The sequence below is a fragment of the Amphiura filiformis genome, chromosome 2, assembly GCF_039555335.1.
Source record: "Amphiura filiformis chromosome 2, Afil_fr2py, whole genome shotgun sequence".
Lineage (NCBI taxonomy): Eukaryota > Metazoa > Echinodermata > Ophiuroidea > Amphilepidida > Amphiuridae > Amphiura > Amphiura filiformis.
This window is the reverse complement of record NC_092629.1, coordinates 32,872,529-32,885,569: the sequence shown is the minus strand read 5'-3', so window position 1 is coordinate 32,885,569 and position 13,041 is coordinate 32,872,529. Positions and strand designations below refer to the sequence as shown.

General features: G+C 38.6%; 1 protein-coding gene across 1 annotated transcript in view; it reads left to right on the top strand.

The window, feature by feature from the left end:
• Positions 1–13,041, top strand: part of LOC140140069 (uncharacterized) — a 154,624-nt gene that overhangs the window by 5,285 nt on the left and 136,298 nt on the right. The window lies entirely within an intron of this gene.

Sequence of the window (13,041 nt, the reverse complement as noted above, 5' to 3'; positions counted from 1 at the left end):
AGCGTTAAAGCCTATCCACACCTAGCATGGAATTTGTTAAGAAATTATAAATTGAATCACAGGAAATCATTGAGTTGAATTGTAATGGGATATTCCATTTAAAGTCCACACTACCACTGTGGTTGATTTGGTAAATATCTTCAGTATGAATTTCAAATGAAATAAACACATTTGGCATCTCCATTTGAATTTCATACACCCTCTGAAAGATACAACTTGAATTTGAAAATTTATACTGATCCTGTGGAAGATTTTCAAAATCTTCCACAGGGGGAGTATGGATTATAAACAGAATAGCCTAATGGCTGATAGCTGTGACAGTTGTTGTACACTTCCTGGCTTACAACAGAGTTTAATGCTCTGTGTGCTAGGCATAGGCCTCATCAAAAAATGTCCAAGTTTTGAGATATTTTCTACAAATATCAAGAGCTATCTCAAGAACCACTAAACCAATACTAGGCTTGTTTGTACTCATTATTATGCATATTTCATGTTGATTCCATATATGGTCATGAAAATGAATAATTCTGAAATTCTGGCTTCAAAGAAAGTGTGGGGATGTTACGAAGGTTGTTTGGAAGCGAGTTCCAAAAAGTTAGAGCAGCAAAATGAAATGAGCTTTCACCGGCTGATTTGAGGTTAACCAGAGGAGTTTTGAGTAATTTTTCAGAAGATGATCGAAGGGAGCAGGAAGTTTGCACAACATAGATGACACGTATGGTGGTAATGTGCCGTCGAAGTGACGAAAAGCCAGAACAGCAAGTTTTAATTTGATGCGCAATTCGACGGGTCTTAGAAACTACTGGAGAGCCTGACCCTTGACCACCGCAAAGACCCATAATCCCTTTAATTTGTATTTTTATCTCAGACCTGTGATATGGACAGACTTTGTGTGGGTGTGGTCCCAAAAAGTGTCTGCATATTAGAAGAGACGTAGTAACAGCAGGTCGACAATGTCACTAATATTTCTGCAGTGATTGTGGCAGTTTAGGATACATCCACCCTGATTGAGTGATAGGGGTTTATATCAAGTATGCTTTCTTCAAATGGGGGCAAATGAACAGGTACAAACCAAACCCCTATCAGGCTTTGAGAGTTGTAAGGCCTTGTTTCAGGCCTGTGACTTGCCTACTATAGGCTATTGAAATTAAAAATCACAACACCAGGCTACACTTTTTGTCCTGAATCGTAGGCAATAACCACACACTCTGTATGTATATTAACATACCCAGGAAATAGGAAATGGTAAACCAAAATTGGAATTTCTGTAAGTGTAATTTGAGGTCAGAATTTTTTATGTTGGATTGTACCATTTGATATTAGACCATTCTGACTGTTAAAATACAAATGTGAGTCCTGTTTAGTAAATGTGAGTCCTGTTTTGTAAATGTGAGTCCCGGTCATGACTAATTTCATGAACCAGCTATAGTCTGTCAACTCAGAAGTACAAAGTAAATCTGTGGCATCGGGAGTCGATGCTTTGCATCACCCACGCTTTGTGTTAAAAAAACACCACACATAAAGAGCGTGGTGCACTCAGCAAGTACAAATCACGCAGCAGTTGGCGCGCCAAAGAAGCATTTACACACGCATTGCAGTGAAATAATTATTCTCATACCTCCAGTTTCCGAGGTCTGTTTACTTTGTACGGACTATAGGACTCACTGTTTTCCCAAATGGAGTCCTGGTAGAAAAACTCTTTATTTCACCCTTGCCCATCATCTTACCGGGGGAAGGGGGGATGATCATCAAAAATAGCGTTAGTAGAGTTTCTGCAGTAAAATGATGAGGGTTAATAATGTAGGTTATGAGCTTTGGTTCGGAAATTAACATTCAGAGTGTCTGGATTGCATTAATTTAGGACAGGACAATAAACTTGAACTTGCACTCTGAATCTGCCAGTCTTTACTATGTCCAGACCCACTGAGCTTTCCTGTGTCGGGTCAATTAAGTTAAAGCCTTAATGTACAATATTTTTTCAGAATATACCTTTTTTTTTTCAATTTTTTTTTTTTTGCATATTTGTAATACTTACACATGTTCCAACTTAAATCTATGAGCAAACTGTCAAATTTGCCCTATTTGTAGTAAAACGGGATGATTTTCTGTTGGTCCGACATATTATCATAAATTGGCTGCATAGGAGACTAACTCTGAGGCCGCACTCGCCGTCCTAATCCAAATTGTGCGAGATATTTCGAGTGATAGAGGTGAAGTTTATGATGTTGTTTCTTTGCAAATTCCCAATGTTTTTCGCGTCCAAATGTATTGGGAACTTTCATAATGATTGCATATTATCATTTTGGAAGAAAAAAAGAAAAATCTAAAAATTCAAAAAGATCCTACATTAAGGCTTTAAGTTACAAGCTCTACTCCTTGCACTAATCAATATAAAGACCTAACAAAAAGTAACTCGTTCATTATTACTTTAAACTTTTATTCGTATTTGATATTTGAAAACAACAGAATTGAGAAAGATTTTGACACAATTGTTTGTTAAAATGGGCTATTCCATTTAAAATCCACACTACCCCTGTGGAAGATTTTAGCTAAAGTCTTCTACAGGGGGAGTAGGCATTTTGAATCGAATAGACAGTTGGGTAACTTCCATTTGAAATACTCACTCCAGTTGTGGAAGATATAAAGCCATAATACAGAGGGAGTATGGGTTTCAAAATGATTAACCCTGAGAAATTAATTTGAAAAACATACTCCCTGTGTAGAATGTATTTTCAAAATCTTCCACAGGGGTAGTGTGGATTTCAACTGGAATAGCCCAATAGACTGAGTAATTTTGAAGGGGATAAGTGCTCATTTTCATTTTAGCAGTAAATTATATTGATTTGAGTTGATTTGAATGGCGGGTTTTACCTGCCACAATGCCCACATTTAATAATAAGCCATTGATCAATGTAAACGCACCTATTAAATTGTTTTTTCGCTTTAAAACACTGCGGTGTTGTTATTAATAGATCGGGACAAATTGGGTATCAAAATGCGTGTAAACAAACCATTTTTTTCTCTATGTTAAAAATATTGTGAATTTATTTTTCTGAAGCTTTAGCGTATTTATAATTTGTTACATGTTAATATGCATCATAATTTCTTGCATGGTGTAACACATTTTCAGAAACAAGTTGTGCAAAAACACTTAAATGTGCATAGTATTTACTTATTTACTTTTGGTTGAAAGCGAGATTTGACATGAGCAGGAAATGTATAATTGTTAACAATCAATGAATCACAGCTATGCAAATATGTGACGTGTCATGTCAAAAGGAGACACTTTTGGGCAGGTTATGAAAATTGAGTTTTTTACATATATTAAATATAGAGATATTTTGCTCTACAACACCGTTTTCCCCAATGAAATCGGACATTCCTAATCGAAGATATTGAGTTCAAAAGTGATGGTATTATAAAATTGGAAATTGAGATATCGGCCTTTAAAAATATTATTGACAATGTTGAGAGTAGGAATTAACTTGAAAAGTGTCTCAAAAACTACAAGATGCCAGTTATATTCCGGTCTGAAACTATCAGACAATATTCTTAGCATTAATAACATCACAAATTCGCAACAAACCCAAATTGTGAAAAAATCACCCACCGGCAGATTTTTGGCTATTTCTCCATTTATGATCCTGCCCAAAAGTGTCTCCTTTTGACATGACACGTCACATATGTGTTAACTTGTAGTATGTATTTTGTACAGGTGCTCTGTGAAAGGGGAAAACCAAGTTTTGATACACAGTGTGTAATAGAAACACCTACCGTATTTCGTCAAATAGTCACCCCCTCAAATAAACGCCCCCACCACTTTTTTCAACCAAGATGTTTCAAAAATGCCGATATTTCCATGCTATCTTGTGTAGTAAGCTTACCAAGTTGCCCACATGGTCGATAATAGCGTCACTTTTTGGCGAAAATCTGGATTGGAAACCTGGAAGTGAACCAGTGAACGTAATACGTTATTTATATTTTGAAATAAAATGATGTTGAAAATGGTATGAAATGTTCATGCAAAATTTAGATCTGACAGTATCTGCTAGCTATGCTCCCAGCACAAAAAGTTTTACAGAAAATGTTTTATTGTCAAATTATAATTAACCCTAACCCGACAGAAATTGACTAAAGCTCACTATGAAAAGCACTGCACATGCACGCATTCCAGATGCCATGATGCAATCAGCCTAAGTCATACCCATGGAATTGCTGGCCTGGCCAGCGAAACCTTGTGGCTACACTTCGGTGATCTTCTGCTTGGCATGCGAGGGATCCGAGATTTAAATCCTGGGGGTACCAAGTGACTTTTTTTTTCATCTTCTCTACTTTTTTATTTCTTCTTTCCCAAATGATAAAAAAAAAAAAACATGGGTTCCGTTATGTTAATATGTGCAGTGTGATACTGTGACCAGCAAATGTCACTACATTTGAGGTGAATTAAAGTTAAATATGCCAAGTTTGGCTGGCCTGCAAAGAATTGACATGGGCGTTAACATTTTAGGAAAGACCTAGCCTCCATACATTGTGGCTTAGATTGAGTACTGTGACTACTTTCTGCAAGTAAACAGAAAATAATGTCATAACATTACAGCCCGGATTTGACAGCTAAGTTTGTATTTTCTGTTTTTTCCTTCAAAGGTACACCCACCTTTCTGCCAAAAAAAGGCTGAGCAGATATTGTTCATCTCTGTTATTATAGTGATTGAAGATTATGATTGCGTCCAAATCAGCGAAGGTGATTTCATATAATATACAATCCAGGACTGTTTGAAGGGTTCTGTCTTGTCTTCTGGGGCTACTAGTACTAGCCCACTGCGAAGCATATTTTGCGACTTGAAGGTGGAGAATACTCCCGCAGTCCTGAACGCTCTGCATAACTTCTCAGAAAGACCTTCTATACATAAGGTAACAAACTTTTGTTAGCTGTCGCCAATTAAGCCTTTTGATCTGAGAAGTACTGTTTTTTACTTGGGCTGGCTGTGAAAAAAAGTCCAGTCTTTGTAGCTGCAGTTCCCTAACACATTTTTCTGTGAGCAATCTTCTCCTGTTTATTTGTCAGGTCTGTGACAACAGTTTCCGTGTGATGGAGTAGCGTTCTCATGACACTGAGTTTGCGCTCAAGTGGATGGTGGCAGGAGAAAAGTTCAAATATTGTTCTGTATGCATTGGTTTTCTGTAAACATTGACTTCGAGAGTTGACTTCGGGTTGGCGAAACTGAACCAAACATAACAAAAGTTCAATTCACCAAGCATCTGCAAGCGCATACAACATGATGCAATTGCATCATCATGTGAACACACATACGGGCACGCAAAGCTTGCTCCCCATGTGGCAAGCTACATGTATCCCTGTGCGCGTGTGGCACCTGAGGGGTCCCTGGTTCTAAACTGCACCCGAGAATAAAAGTTTTCTCTTCTTTCTTTCTTTCTTCCTTCTTTCCATCCCCTCCCAAAAAGCGCCTGGGGCTTCAGGGGTAACCTACATTTTGCTGTAGATTTGTAACAATTTTGAGTTTTAATCATCACTATCTGTCTTGTACGTCACTTCAGCAAAACATAGAGCTAAAATTATCTCATTTCCAGTGGCATAGGTCATTGACCTCTATTCAATAATCATAGCTCAAATTCAACCTCAAAGTTGTAGAGGATGGGTTTTTGTACCCAACCCATTCAAAGGTCATGCATGAACAAACATGAACTGTGTCCTGATGGATGAGCTTGTTTGATGTCCCAGAGCATTGTTACGGTAGGCCTCTTTTTTGTCCACATGTGAAACCAAATTGCATGGAAATGTGTCAAATGTGACACAATCGAGGAGATGAGGCTAATGTCAAAAATATTTTATCATAAGTTTTTACATTAGTTTTAGCCCTTCAAAATGCTACATTTTGATGCAAACAGTTAACACCATAACAATTGCAACTATTGTTATAAAGTTATAGCCAATTTATCAGTTGCTGAAACAATTGAGTTTGATTTGAGTACCTTTCTTGCCAATAACTCAGAATCAATAATAGTGACATTGGACTTGTTACCCTAGATAGCGTGACAGATGTTGGCGTCTTTGTAGAATTGTAGTCGGTATGACTAAGTCATGATTCAATTTGAAGTGACATTTGAAAGCTGCAATTATACACACATTGGATAGGTTTTATATATAGTACAATAATAATAGAACAAGGTGATATGTTGACTCATGTTAAACTTAAAGAAGTGATAGAATATATAGCAGGATCCATATGAAGATTCTTCAGGGAAGATTCTTTTTTCCAAGAGTCTGTGGTTCACTCTCTGTAGGGGAGATTTTAGTAGCAAGTAGTGAGGGGCTGATTACGTGTACCCCCTGGGTGGTGAATTCTCAAAATGGTCTGCCAAAAATCGCTTGCCCCCCCCTCGCCTGTTCCTTGTCCCCCCCTTTTGATGTGCCAAAAAACCTTTGTGCCCCCCCCTTTTGACTTGCCAAAAAATCTTTACCCCCCTTACACATGCAAGATTTTGGGAACCCAAATTTAAAACCTTAAATTGTCTTAATATATAGTGCGAGCGACGCGAGCAGAAAATTTGCATATTTGAATGTGTTCCTAACATTTTCTTACACCTTTTTATACACATGTCACTTGTATGACCCACCCTATGACCCCCGGGAGTGGTGAGTCACTTTACATAGGTGCGTCGGATTTAACTATACCATGACCCACATGTGCGTCTAAACAATGACTGACATTTGCTGACAATGACTGAGCCCCTGGTCAAAATTGTGGCGCACATGTTAAGGATTATGACTGTCCTCATGACGCAAATTTGACTCACCATTTTAGGCATTTAGGTATTTTGACTGACACTGATCGCCTAACCATTGGCCTTCTAGGTAAAGTGACTGACACTGGCGCACCCTCGGGTATGTTGTGGCCTTTATATTGAGTAAATGACCGTTCCCTGTGTCACTAATTGTTTGGTAAATGACCCAACCATGACGCACATCCCCCGGGGGTCCTAGGGTGGGTCATACAAGTGACATGTGTATTATGGTGTAATAGAAACGGTGCCCAAACTATCTGTGCCAAAAATCGCTTACCCCTCCCCCCCTTTCGACCTGCCAAAAATTGCTTGACCTTCCCCACAGTTTTGACCTGCCAAAAATGCTTGCACCCCCCTATAATTCCCCACCGGGGGGGGGGGGGTACACATAATTATTGCACCACCCCTGCGAAGAGAAGATATCTTACAGTAGAGAAGATATATCTTACCTTCCCAGAATCCTTTGCAACATGATTATACATCACCTCAAGTCATCAAATGACACTCCTATTACTTTGTACAGGTTCATTGAGACTAGACTGGCTAAACATAGGTCAATAGTCAAGAAATAAACATATTTTGCAAGATCTGGATGTGCTCTGTTCATTTAGATGTACATTTCGTCACTATCTAGTCGACCCATGTTACACTAGATAGCAAATCAGTACAGAAATTAAAATGGGAGAAAAGCTATGAAAAGCAGAACTGATGATGTGCTTATCCAGAAGCTAACATACAAACATATGCGACACGATCTGGTCCAATGAGGCCAAAGGCGACAAATTTGAAATTGAGATATAAAGACAACAATATGGAGTAAGTTTGCTAGACCTTCAGTAATAATTTTCAGTATATGATAGCCTAAATGTTTGTATTAAATGTAATAATTATAGTACCGGTAACTTCTGTTTCCAAAATGCCTCCTTTGGCCTCTGTGAACCAGATCCTTGGGCAGATCGTGTCACATATAAACGAGCTGTATAATCCCTGTCTTAATAATACTAGGCTAACTCTCTGAGTATGCTGAAATGAAGGTATTTAGTAAATTCTCATCTGACCGGATTCGAACTGGCAATCCTAGTATGACGACACTCTAACCAATAAGCCGCAGAGGCGCACGTTGGAGCAAAGCGGAAGATTGATATCTAGATACAGTAGTATTAAGTTTGAGGTGACGTAGGTGCATATTTTACTGGGCGCAGTTTTAAATCTTGAGTGTTTTAACACTCAAGATTTGATACTGCGCCCGTTAACCGTTAACCTAATCCAACAGATACGATTGTGAAGATTATCATTCATCCAGGTATTAAAGGATGTCTCAGGCAATCACAACATTATGCCTTATATGATTAATTAATTATCAAGCCCGAATCTCATCGTTTTATTTAAAACAAACTCATATTGACCATAAAAACAAATTAATACAGCCGTCTCTCAACACACAATATTCAAAATTCCCAGGCACAGAAATTATCCCCTTTTTTTATACAAAAACTAGCCCCTGGTCTGGCGCTTCTTATTTCTCAGCCTGTCGAGGACATACATAATATGTAGGCTATTATGTAAAGCAATATATAGAGTGATTATATATATTGAACACACTTGTATGTTGTATCTTCTCTATATCAATGAGTGGAATACCGGGGTGGAATATACCCTCTATAGAAGTTTCCAATGCACTCCCATACAGCATATAGGATGAGATATGAATGTGAGATGTGAATGAAATGTCTTATTCTCATATGTGCCAACAACTTCCGTAGGATGGAGGACTTCCAGTACACTCCCATATATCTTCCTGAAGGATATCAAAGGAGCGACAACTTCTAATACATGCCGACAAGTCCCCTATGATGAAGGCACTAAATACACTTCCATACAGCTTCCTATATGACGAGATACCAAACGACGGACCTCTCAATATTGTGCCAACAACTTCCCTAGGATGAGGGCATTGTCCTGTTTTTGCTATTATTATCAATTTGTGTGTTAGTTTAGAGGTAATAAAGGAAGTTATAGGTCCATATATTAGAGGCTGTATGCTGGACTCTTAAAGGTACCCACAAGTTCATACATGACTATAGCAGTGCATCATTATAATAGCCCTCATCTTGAGTTGATCACATTGGCAGTAATGTATACCAGAAGAAGAAAAGAACACCAGTTTCGTTAGAGTAAAAGTGACATAGCTAGGAGGGCAAGCTAGGGACTGCATTTGCCCCGGGTGCCATCTTGGGGGGTGGGGCATCAAATTGATCATTTCAGTATTCCCTAGATTGATTCTGCACCCCCCCCCCCTCCAAGCGGTGAAAGTCAAAGTTTCAACATTTGAAAGCCTGTTTTGAGACTGAGATACAACTTTGCAACCAAATTATATATAGTGGTCTTTTTGTACTCCATATGCATTAACTGCTTCATGTATTGGGGGGAGTACCATCCTGTATCCTTTCCCCACAGTGCCACAACCCCTATGCCAATGCAGAGTAACATTATTTTTATATATTCTTCTCCCGGCTTCTGCCGTGTCCTTACATTTAACTCTGTTCATCCACTGTTGTACACATCTCATAAAGGAGAAAACAGGAAAAGGGAGACCGCCCGAGAATTGAACCAAAAAATCTTATGAAATTTGTTCACAAGACAGGAAAAATATCCCTCCTAGATTGACCAAACTCTCATATTTTGCATCTGTTACAGTTACAGCATACTTTAATTAGAGAATAAACGATAGGATTTTTTTTTTACTATCCTCTATGGTGTGATAGATGACAGCCAGGTCCAATATTTTGAGTAGTGGATGCCGGCGCGGCCACTACGATAAAAATACTGGACCTGCCTGTTGTCTATCATAGGTAGAGGATAGGAAAAACAAAAATTCCTATCATTTATTCTCATTCTTATTCAGTTAAAAGGGCATTTCGTGATCCACAGCCTCATCCCCCCACTTTTCTCAAAACATAATGTTTATGTACAAAATATTTCTTGCAGATTAATTAGTTTAGCAAAGATATCGTGAAATTTGAATTTCGTTCTGGTGCACCAGAACGAAATTACAACGCATTGTCTATGGAGCAGTGTAATACACATAATCATGCATAACTTCATGAACGCATAAATCGGAATCAACTGAAATTTTGGGAATAGGTTTTTTCGTGGATATCTAATGAAAAATGACATAAATAGAGGATTCTAGGATCACGAAATACTCCTTTAAGTATTATTTTATTAAATAACTGTAAAACTATATTTTAAGCACAAACTAAGTGACCATCATAAAAACTCCCTTTATTATAAAATGAAAGAAATTTGTTTACAACTTGACATATTCTGTTGCCTGTACTGCTAGCGCGTGCGAGTATTCCACACTAGTCTACGCATACAACGCTATACATACGCACACCTCTACAAGCGTGTTACGCGTTATCAACACTCATGACGATGTGGGGTTGTCTACGGCCTGATAGACGGCACCCCAAATCATGCGATTGTCCAATCAGATTATGTGTCTACGAACTAGACCACAATATTGTTTATATGGCTAATTGGATGAATCTGATAATGACGCACCTACTCACTATTTTGGCTGCTAAACAATATGGGTGACACAACATGATCCAAGAGCCAAAGTCAGTAATTATGACATTTTAAGCAGTGAGCAAAAAACAATTAAAATACATATAAGGAAATTGACAGCACATGATAAAAGCTCATAACATTCACTATGAACCACAATGGTCTCATCCTAATGGAATAGTTCAATAACCTCAATAAAACAATCATAATGCAAAATTAAATTTTACCTCCAGTTGCAAAGTATGAGTTTTTGTACCTAAATTTTCAAAGGTCATTCAATGAGTGTACAAATGTATAGGAGTTAAAGAACTGTGCCCTGATAGATGAGCATGTTGCGGATTCTAGTGTTTGTAGGAAAGCTAATGCTAGGGATGTAAGGATTAGGCTGTTCCAGTTGAAATCCATACCCCCTTACGGACATGATGGAAAATATGGCCTTAATCTCTTACACGGGGAGTGTGGATTTCAAATGGGGTTATCTGAATGGGTGACTCTATTTGAAATCTACACTCCCTGTGTAGGATATTGAGGTCATGTCTTCCATAGGGTGTATGGATTTCAACTGGAATAACCAATTTCGTCATTGGTATAATTGGTCACTGTGCAAATTGATGGTGACTGTGGTCTGTGACAATATCTCATGAATTCAAAATTGCCTCCTTTTGGCCTGATTGTATCGAACTTTGCATATTGGCAACAGAATAAGATATGCATCATACAGGAACCCTATAAGGGAAAGGGCACTCCTTATTTGGTCTGGTGGGATCACTCAGACTTCACATATTGGCAACAGAATCAACAGAATACAACATACATCATCCATGGACTCTGTAAAGGGAAAGGACCTTCCTTATTACTTAATCACCCTTTTCAAAAATCATATTCGCTCTGAAAATATGAATTTCCTGTGTATACATGTATGTGTCCATAGTCTTAATTTAATTGTATGCGCAATATACTTGACACTTGAAATATTGTGAAAGAAGGAAAAAACACAAGATCGCTTCAATGTTCTGGGAATTTCACTGTTTAGTGTAGGCTTGATTTTCATTCCTCTTTCAAAAACTGGTCCACCTCTACCTTTAGCTTAGGTTGGTAATGTTCCCCTAGACTTCAACAGAGGCATACACTATTCAGTGGGTTCCTGAAACTTAGGGGGAAGGGGCTGGGAACCATCCTCGGTGACTGAACCATCCTTGGTGACTGCATGGCTAAAAAAATGCCCCAAATAGACTGAATGAGGCCCCCCCCCCCCCGAAAAAGAATACCTTGGCCCCTGTTTTTTGAAATGATGGAACTCAGTAACTGATGAAGGAGTCCCCCTAAGGCCTGGTTTTAAGGGTGGGATCAGTTTAGTTCAATTTGGACAATTACTAGACCTTTCAAACTGCATGTTCAGCTAGGGGGGAAATAACCTGATTCTTGACAAGTCGGTTCCCGTCACTGGTATCCTTGTAGTCCGGGGGGGGGGGGTGCAAAGGCAACTTTTAAGGGGGAAAATAAGATGAAGATTGTTATTTAAGTCCATTTTGATTGGCACAAGCCTGCTGGCTACAAGACTTGGTACTGTCACAGCCTCTTCGCTTATATTATATAATTTTTACCGGAAATAAGTGTGTTATTCCTGGCACTATTCCCACTCTATTGATGGGTGTGCGTGTGTACATAAATGATCATAATCAGTGATAAAGGAGGAATGATGACTTAACGAATGTAATTAATGCATGCATAAACATGCGATGTCTCCTTGAGATGTTCACATGCACAAACAAAGCTGAATATAAACATGACAAATCTGTCACTGGTCGTGTTCAGATGCTCATATGATTTTTATGGGAGGGCACTTTTAGTTTATGTCTAAAAGTCCAGGTATCTCAAGGGAGCCCATAGCGCCATTAGGCGAATGTTTACGGCAAATGTTTACGGTAGATAAGCGTAGACAGAGCTTATTAGATACTAACATTCATTCAAACTTCCACTCAAGAATTGCGTTTGTTTAGTCAAACCGCGAGTGTATGTGCACACGACTCAATCGAAACCTGGAATCCTGAAGTTTTGCAATGCCTGATGAGATAACGTCAGGTCTGGAATTACAACGGGAAGCTTACTGTGATCCATATAGTAGCGCGCCGAATTGAGCGGTATTAATATAATTAAACCAAGGTCGTGGGTTAAGCTCAGGACTTGAGAACCGCAAAATGTATCATTCACACGGCGGTAGCACTCGTGGACCACTTTAGAATCACTCGGTGAAATTGTGAAATCCCTAAATTGCTTGGGGATAAATTTAGGGATAACTTGGGGATTGTAATCCTTTAGACATTCACACAACCGATTTCCCCAAATTTTTCCTTGAGAACTGTGTTGCTTAAGCAAACAGCTTTCCGTGTGGAGGTGCATTATTTTCGGCACATCATAGTCACTCGGTCCCCTCTTGAAGCAGCCCCTCTGGGTTAAGGCATTTGGGCACACCCTTAGCTATTTCTGATATTTAAATGTTCAGTTGAATTATACAAAGGTGATCACGACAATAAAGTGATCAATGCCTCAGGTGTGTGATCAGAAAATAAGTAGTGACGCATATGTCTAGTCATAAGTTGTTGTTTTTTCCATCGGAATTTTCTTGTGCTTTAATTAGTCTGAAATAATATCTTTTAAAACTTT